The sequence below is a fragment of the Arachis hypogaea genome, chromosome 11 (assembly GCF_003086295.3).
Source record: "Arachis hypogaea cultivar Tifrunner chromosome 11, arahy.Tifrunner.gnm2.J5K5, whole genome shotgun sequence".
NCBI lineage: Eukaryota > Viridiplantae > Streptophyta > Magnoliopsida > Fabales > Fabaceae > Arachis > Arachis hypogaea.
Genome location: NC_092046.1, coordinates 12,150,793 through 12,160,066, shown reverse-complemented (window position 1 = coordinate 12,160,066; position 9,274 = coordinate 12,150,793).

Below are 9,274 nucleotides of genomic sequence, written 5' to 3'. Positions count from 1 at the left end.
GAGCTCCGACATGCTCGAAAAGCAAACAAGGCCCAGTATAACAAAGATGAGGATAAAGCTCGAGACAGCAAGAAGACTTTTAAACTAACCCCTCGCTATAATTCATATACTCAGTTTAACACAAAGAGGGACGACATTATCAAGGAGATTCTCAATTCCAAGCTGATCAAACCTCCCCGAAAGGTCGGAAGCTACCTAGAAGCAAAGAACTCGAACAAATCCAAATACTGCACTTTTCACCAAAAGTGCGGACACACCACCGATGAGTGTGTAATTGCAAAAGATCTATTAGAACGACTAGCTCGGCAAGGCCATCTAGACAAATATATCAGCGGGAGTATACAGAAGCACAACACATCCTCGGCCGACCACACCTCCACAGGACAACATTCACGAGACAAAGAGAAAACCCCTTATACTTACCCTGATCAACCACGAGGAATTATTAACTGTATTTCTGGAGGTTTTGCAGGCGGAGGAGCAACAAACTCGGCTCGAAAGCGTACATAACGAGCTATGTTTTCGGTAGAGGGCACTATGAATGACGCCCACACACCTCAACATTTTCCACAAATGATGTTTCAGGCCTTTGATTTTAATACAAACACCACAAACCTGAACGACCTAGTCGTAATCTCCATCCAGCTCGGAGACCTTTTGGTGCGGAAAGTGTTGCTAGATCCTGGGAGCAGTGCCGACGTTCTCTTCTATTCTTCATTCCAGAAAATGAAGCTGAGCAATAATGTACTCTAACCTTCTACTGGGGATTTAGTCGGATTCTCAGGTGAAAGAGTTTTGGTTTTAGGATCCGTGTGGTTACAAACCACACTGGGTGAGCACCCCTTATCAAAAACCTCAGATGTCCGATATTTAGTTGTCGACTGTTTTAGTCCATATAATTTAATACTTGGCCGACCTTTCTTAAATAGATTCGGCGCTATAGTATCTACAATTCATCTTTGTGTTGTTAAGTTTCCTATGCAGGACGACCTTATTGCAGCTATTCACAATGACAATTGTAAAGCTCGTTTGTGCTACAACATCAGCCTGAAAAGGCCTACTCGAGCTTTATGGGCACAAGTAAACAGCATTTACAGTTCTGACGAGCTTCCAACTCTTGTCGACCTTGATCCCAGAGCTTACGTCCTTGAACGACCAACTCCAACAGAAGATTTACAAAAAGTTTATTTCAACAATGACCCTAACAAGTTCACTTATGTAGGGTACTACACTTAGCCCAGAAGGAAGAAGGTCATTTCAACAGTTTCTACAACAACATGCTGATCTATTCACATGGGCTCCTACAGACATGCTCAGAATTGATCCCTCAGTCATCTCTCACAAGTTGGCACTAGATCCATTTGTCTGACCTATAGCATAGAAGAAGTGGAACCTAGGTCTTGAAAAGAAGCAAGCATCTTTAGAAGAGACCGAAAAACCAACTAATGTTGTTTTCATATAAGAGATTCGGTTCGCAACATGGCTGGCAAACGTTGTCATGGTAAAAAAAACATAACGGTAAATGGCACATGTGTGTTGATTTCACCGATCTCAACAAAGCATGCCCAAAAGATGCTTATCCTTTACCATCTATTGACTGTTTAGTAGATAATGCTTCAGGTTACAAAATGTTAAGTTTCATGGATGTGTATTCTGGTTATAACCAGATTCTAATGCATCCATCCGATCAAAATAAAACTGCATATATTACTGAATATGGAAATTACTATTATAAGGTTATGCCTTTTGGACTTAAGAATGCAGGGGTAACATACCAACGTCTTATGGATAAGGTATTCACAGATCCAATCGGCAGAAACCTAGAAGTTTATGTCGACAATATGGTGGCAAAGACAAAGCTCGGCGACAACCACCTTGACGACCTCTTGGAGATCTTCAATCAAATACAACGATACAACATGCGACTAAATCCAGAAAAGTGCACCTTTGGAGTGCAGGGAGGCAAATTCCTCGGATTCTTGCTTACGAACCGAGGAATAGAAGCCAATCCCAAGAAATGCTGAGCTGTATTAGACATGGCAAGCCCACAAACAATCAAAGGAATCTAACGGCTAACACGGAGACTTGCTACACTATCTAGATTTCTGCCCTGCTTAGCATCTAATTCGTTCTGCTTTTTTCAAACACTAAAAAAGAAAAATGATTTTAATTGGACTAATGAGTGTGAAGACGCTTTTGCAAACATAAAAAATACTCTTTCAAAACCACCCATTTTACGAAAATCCTTTCAAGGGAAAGCACTTTACTTATATTTATCTGTCACTGACTGGACAATAAGCTCTATTCTTGTTACAGATAGAGAAAAGCAGTAACAACCTATCTACTTCATTAGCAAGTCCTTGCAGAGCATCGAGCTTTGCTACCCAAAGATCGAGAAGTTGGCCTTGGTTTTAGTATTTTCAACTCGGCGTCTCTGACCATATTTTCAAAGCCATGTCATCCACGTTCAAACTGATCAACCCTTAAGATAGGTGCTACAAAAACCAAAGCTGGCAGGCCGATTAAGAAAATAGTCGGTTGAACTCTCTGAGTTTGACATCAGATACCAAAGTCGAGGTCCAATTAAGTCTCAATACCACGCAGATTTCATAGCCGAATTCACCGTTCCAAGTTCGATGGATGATCCAACACAGTGGATCCTATATGTGGATGGGGCATCCAACGCTCAAGGATGCAGCGTCGGAGTCTTGCTTAAAGACGGTAACAGCCTTGTTTTAGAACAATCTTTACATCTCTCCTTTAAGGCAAGCAACAATCAAACAGAGTACGAAGCTCTAATTGCGGGCCTAAGACTTGCAGCCAACCTAAAAGTCTCGGATTTACAGGTATACTGTGATTCTCTGCTTGTTGTGAAACAAGTAAATAATCTCTTTCAAGTGAAAGACCCCTTTTTAGCAAAATATTTGGCTGTTGTCAAAAAACTTATTTCTAATTTTTCAAAATTTGAGATTCTTCATATACCTCGTGAGAACAATAGCCGAGCTGATATCCTATCTAAACTCGCCAGCACACAGACACCGACTTCTACCCCATAACAATCTACACTACTCAAACCAAGCATAGATCTAACCGAGGTTTTAAGTGTTACACAGGATTAAGACTGGCGCAAACCATATATAGAATATCTCAAGATTGGAGTTATTTCAGACATCATTGATAATACTCGGCGATTTCGCCGCCAAGCATCCTTCTTTACTATATATAATAATTCTTTGTATAGACGAGGCTTCTCTCGTCCTCTGCTTAAATGTCTTTCCAGGTCGGAGGCCGAGCTTGCACTCGCTGAAGCACACGAAGGTATATGCAGAATACAAGTCGGAGCCTAAAGCTTATCTTCAAAAATACTTCGGGCTGGTTTCTTTTGGCTACCGTTGCAACAAGATTGCAATGCAAAAGTAAAATGCTGTGACAACTGCCAAAAGCACAACCCAATTACACACCTACCAACCGAGGCCCTTCACAATTTCGAGGTAAGTTGGCCCTTCAATCAATAGGGGCTCGATATCCTCAGCCCTTTCCCTTTAGCAGTGGGACAAGTAAATTTTTTATAGTTGCAATTGAATACTTTTCAAAATGGATAGAGGCTCAACCTCTAGCAAAAATAACATCTCATCAAATAGTCTCCTTTGTATGGAGAAGTATTATCTGCAAATTCGGTATACCTCAACACATTATCACTGATAATGGTCGCTAGTTTGGCGATAAAAAATCTACCTCTTTTTTGCAGAATTTAAAATCAAATACCACTTTTCATCCATAGAACATCCATAGACAAATGGCTTAGCAGAAGCTGCTAACAAAGTTATCTTGCATGCCCTGCGAAAGAAGCTCGATGACGCCAAAGGACTCTGGGCAGAACTAATCCCATACGTGATATGGGGATAAAATACCACCATCAACTCAACAACAAGAGAAACACCTTTTCGTCTGGTGTATGACTCGGAAGCAATGATACCCGTGGAGATCTCTCAGTCATCTCTCCGAGCACAATTTGCCCACCACAACACAACAGACACACCTCACCAATACAAACTTGACACCATTGAAGAAATCATATTTCTGGCAGAAATCACTCACCGAGCTATGCAACAACATATAGCTCGGTAGTACAACAAAAGACTTCAACCCAGATCCTTTCAAGTGAACGACTTGGTATTAAGAAAAATCGAGCAAGCCAGAACGCCGTCAACCCATGAAAAATTAGTAGCAAATTGGGAAGGCCCTTTCCGAATTAGCCAGAACGCCCTTAAATGTCTTATCCATCAACTTTTCCGATATAAGTAAATTACAGATCGGCACAAAATGCCTTTACGAAATTGACATAACTATCAAACATGCCAAGCAAATAAAACAAACGCGGTATCAGAAAACTTATGCAAAAATACCAAACATTTCCAATCATTCCATACCTAGCTGGTCGCTAAAATTCAAACTTTAAGACCAAAACAATCTAAAACACAAAAATCCACAATTCAAATTACCAGACCAACATATCACAGTGAGATATTATCAATAGATCCAAAAAATCCACAAAACATGCAAAGTACCAATGTTCAGAAAATCCAAAAAACATACATTTGTATCAACAATAAACAAAAGAAAATTCAACAAAATATAGTCACAAACTATCCTGCGACATTCTCGTCCCCATCCCCGGCAACTTCTTCATCATCCACCAAACATCTGTCCTGAACAATCTTGCCCGGGTCCATTTGCAAAAAATCTTGATCAAGAGCTAGAAACTTAGCCTACATCACTGCTCTCTCAAAACCCGCCACAAATGCATCTAAAATTTCTGCTTGGTGGTTCTTCTCAACCTCCTTCATCCTCACTGTCACTTCAATAACTTGGTTTTGTAAATTAGAAACCTCGGTTTCCTTTTTCTTTGCAGATTTGGCCTCATTCTCATACTTACTTTGGATTACCTTCAACTCCTCTTCCTTGTCAGTCAATTTTTTCCTAACTTCAGCTAGCAAACCCTCCTTCGCAGATAAGTCCTACCTCAAACCAGCAATTTCTACAGATTTTTCGAGCAATTTTTTATGCTTTACCTCCCTAGTACGGCCGATACTAGCCTACTGAAGCCCAAGAACCTAAACATATGCATAACAAACATTAACAAAGCAATATAGTAAAAGGTCTACCCAAAGATCAAAAGGCTACGAGATCAAACCTGCAAGAACTGATCCACAGCAACATCAACGACCTCTTCAATCAAACTAATGTCAGCCAATGATTGCAGCATCTCATCGGCCACAACCATATAAGGGAACTTCCTATCCCACACAGATGAGCCTTCCCCGTCTTCAGAAAAACCATGCAGTTTGTGTTGACTATCCACAAAAGCATTCAGCTCTTCAAGAGGAACCCCTTTTTCCATCAAGTCATCAGAAACGTCAAGATCAACAACATTGGACTTTCTCTTTTTGAAGATAACTTTCTTCCTACCAGGCCTGGGTTGGTTAACCTCACCTTCACCGTCTCCTTTGATAGGGTTTGACGACGAACCCTTTTTCTCCAGAATTTTGGTCTTCAGCCGAGACCTCAAGGCTGCAGCTGACACTCCAGATTTTTACCACCTACATTAGAATAACAAATCAAAATAAACACAACCAACCTCTATAGCAAACTTACCAAGGTAACTAAACACAAGTTATCCTCCTCCCAAGGGAGCAACTCAAAAACAGACAACAAATTTTTTCGATCAATGGCATCAACTAGAAAATCAATAATACATTCATTCCTCGCGTATATCTCTTCGGGACCTAAAATATGCTGTGGCTGGTAGCACCAGTAGAGAGAAAAATTTTCATCAAGATTCTCATCCAGGTAAAAAGAAAAATTTTCATCAACAGACTTTACTTTTAAAAACATTTCTTTGAAAGATGATTTATAGAGTTTAAAAATTGCAAACCTAGGGGTACTGTTGAGGTTCACCCAAACTCCTTTTCACACTCCTTTGGCTTGAAATAGAAAAAAAAAACAATTTCAATGAAGGTTTTATTTTTAGATATTCTATCAATATTGCAAAACACCTCAAAAACGCCCAACCATTTGGGTGCAATTGAGAAGGTGCACAATTTAACTATTTTAAAATTTTACATTCGAAATTAGTGAAAGGAAGCTTCACTCTAAGTTCTTCCAAAACACAATTGTGCATATAGAAGAACTCGAAATCAGCTTTTCTATGGAATACACGTTCCGACTTAACACAAGGTAGCAACTCCACCTGTACACCAGAACCCTCCCTCACAACCTTTTTCACATCCACCTGAGCCACACTATTACTATCCACAAACAGAGACCCTCGAATTTTAACGTCACCATCGACCCATTCATACGACTCAGCATCATCTATTTTTTGTTTTTCTTTCACTTTTTTCTTATCCATTATTCTTAGAAAAAACAAAAAATGAAGATAGAAGAAGCACAGAAAAACACAGGAAAAGAGTTTATGAAGCTAACCTCTTTTACTCATTTTTTCAACACCTTATTTTTCTACAAATTTTCACCAAAAGAAATTAACTTTGCTTCAACTCTCAGAATTCCAAAACCAACATAAACTTCAATTAATAAAACTGCTTCAGTTTCTCTAAACACTAAAAACCAAAACCGCTTCCTAATACCCTAAACCAAACTGCAATAATCATTTACTCTACTATGTGATGAGACTCTTACTATTCCAATATTTATTTTAGTCAAAATCACTTTTTTTTTTCAAAATTTTTTTTAATAAAGAATGTTGAACTGGGGCTCCCTATCTATAATACGCTGAGTTATACTTATTCATTCAAAGTTCAACCTACTTCATTAAAACACCGATTAGGTTGAGTTTGGGGGTTATGATATGGGCGTTATAGATCGACTTAAACAGTATAACTTGGCCAGTGACGTTACAAGATCGGTTACCAATAAAACGGTCACCCGAATAAAAACGTCTCCACCCCTCATTTATTCCACCTATAAAAAGAGGAGGTAAGACGCTTTTTAGATTCAAGTATATTCAAAATATCAATACTGGCTTAAACATCGAAGTGCCTTTTGCAAGTACACTCTCCCTTTTCTGTTCTCTCTGCGACGTGATATACCCCTAAATGGAAAATTCGGACTTTCAAACTCTTAGCTCGACGTCAGAAATAACAGCTCAGCACCACCTATTGGGAACCAAGTCGTTACCAGGTTATTCACCTGAGAACAATTATTATTATTTTTATTTAATTTATAAAAAGTTAAATTAATAATTACATTATTGCTTATTAATATATCAATATTAATAATGAATAAATAAAACGTTGTTTAATATTTAATATTTTTGTGTGTAACATGTTTGCTTTTTCATGACTTAAAATTTTTATATGTCATTGTTCATAGGCAAATATGCAACTAAGTAAAATGTAAGGCGGATTCTTCAGTGTAGAATGGAAGAGCATTTCACACCTGTAGAAATACGCTGGTGAGATTGGATGTGCAACAAGGACTAAAACCCCAAAGTGGTCCCTGAGATTAGGCGAGTTACCCATAGTTGTCCCTGACTTTCAAAATTCACTAAAAGCATCCCTGACATTTTGCTCCGGGACCCATAGTTGCCCTGCAACCCTTTCCGGCGCCAAGTCAGCAAACGGAGGGATGATCTGGCACCTCCAATGCCACACTGGAGCCAAGTGAAACGACGCAGTATCAATTTGGTGCCCAATGAAAAAGGAAACGACATCGTTCCTAAGTTGGAGCCCTTGAAAACGGTTTGCCTTCAGCATATTTGTTTGAACACTCTCACACTTCGTCTCCTCTCCTCCACACTCAGTCTTCATCTTCCCATTCTCTCATCAATGGCAGCGACTTAGCCTCGTCTTCCCCGTCTCCTCCACTGTCACACTTCGTTTGAATAGTTTGTTGTTCCTTTGGAGGCAAGTGGTTTCTCTGTCTTCTGCGTCGTTGAAGGTATGTGTTGGTTGAAATAATTTTCGAATTTATTTCATGAATCAATATATGATGAAGGTGTATGATTGCCTTGTTACTGTGTTGGGTTGTCCTAGAGTTTTATGGCTGCATTACCTTAGTGGATTGTATTTAAGGATTTTTGTTAGGGCAAAGGGTTTGGTGTATATATGCTCTATTTTTCGGCAATGAAACAGAGATTTTTTCAATAGTGGGTTAATGCATGTTGGTGACTGTGATATTAATGTATAGGATTTTAATAGGATGTTGAAGTCCTCTGGGATGATTGTGTGAGATTTAATGGTTTTGATTTTTTGGTGCAGATGGATGTGTTGTTGGATATAATGTTTCATCATGGAGGAAACTCTGAGAAAGATGATGAAGGAAATTTGAGATATACCCCTGATAACTTAACATGCCTAGGTGATCTGGATGAGGATACCTTGGACGTTTTCTTCATAAGGAATTATTACAAGGAGTTAGGCTATGACAAGATCCTTCATTGTTGGTGGTTAGTTCCCGGAAGGACGTTAGAAACTGGATTAAGGAATCTAAACAGTGACAACGAGCTTAGGGAGATGTGTTTCCTTACTCACAAGAATAATGGATTGGTGGATGTGTATTTTGAGCATGGGGTGTCATCTCCAGATTATTTACAAGATGAGGAGGAAAAGGCTAGCATAGATGCAAAAGAAGAAGGTGCTATGGTCACTCCTAATGACAAAATGAGGAACCCCAGCAGTGAATCCCCCCAAGACAAGGCAACGCCTGTCAACACCATTGACACTCCGAACCCTCCAATTAATCCGACTCCTCCTAGTAATCCAACACCTCCAACTATGCCAGAATCTATCACGAATCCAAAACCTCCAAGTCCGGAGAAGTCTCTTCCCAATCCAAATGATCAATCACAGGCAAAGCCTGCTACTAATCAAAAGCCAAAATCTCCCACTAATCCACAGCCGAAGCCTCTTACTAATCAATTTGCAAAGCCCCCTACTAATCAATTTGCAGAACCTCTTACTAATCCACAGCCGAAGCCTCCTACTAATCAAAAGCCAAAGCCTCCTACCAATTCAAAGTCGAATCCTCCTACGAAGCCTATTCTCCCTAAAAGTGTGTCAACAGCAACATCCAACTCCACACTAAAATCCACTTTCAAGAAGAAAACGACAACAACCACCCCTAATTTTAGGCCTTGTACGAGGAGTGTTGCTAAGGGAAAGGCGGTGTTGCAAGCACGACAGGAGGGAGGTGATGCACTATCCTCTGATTCATATGATAGTGACGAAGATAGTTTGTATAAGCCAAGGATCAA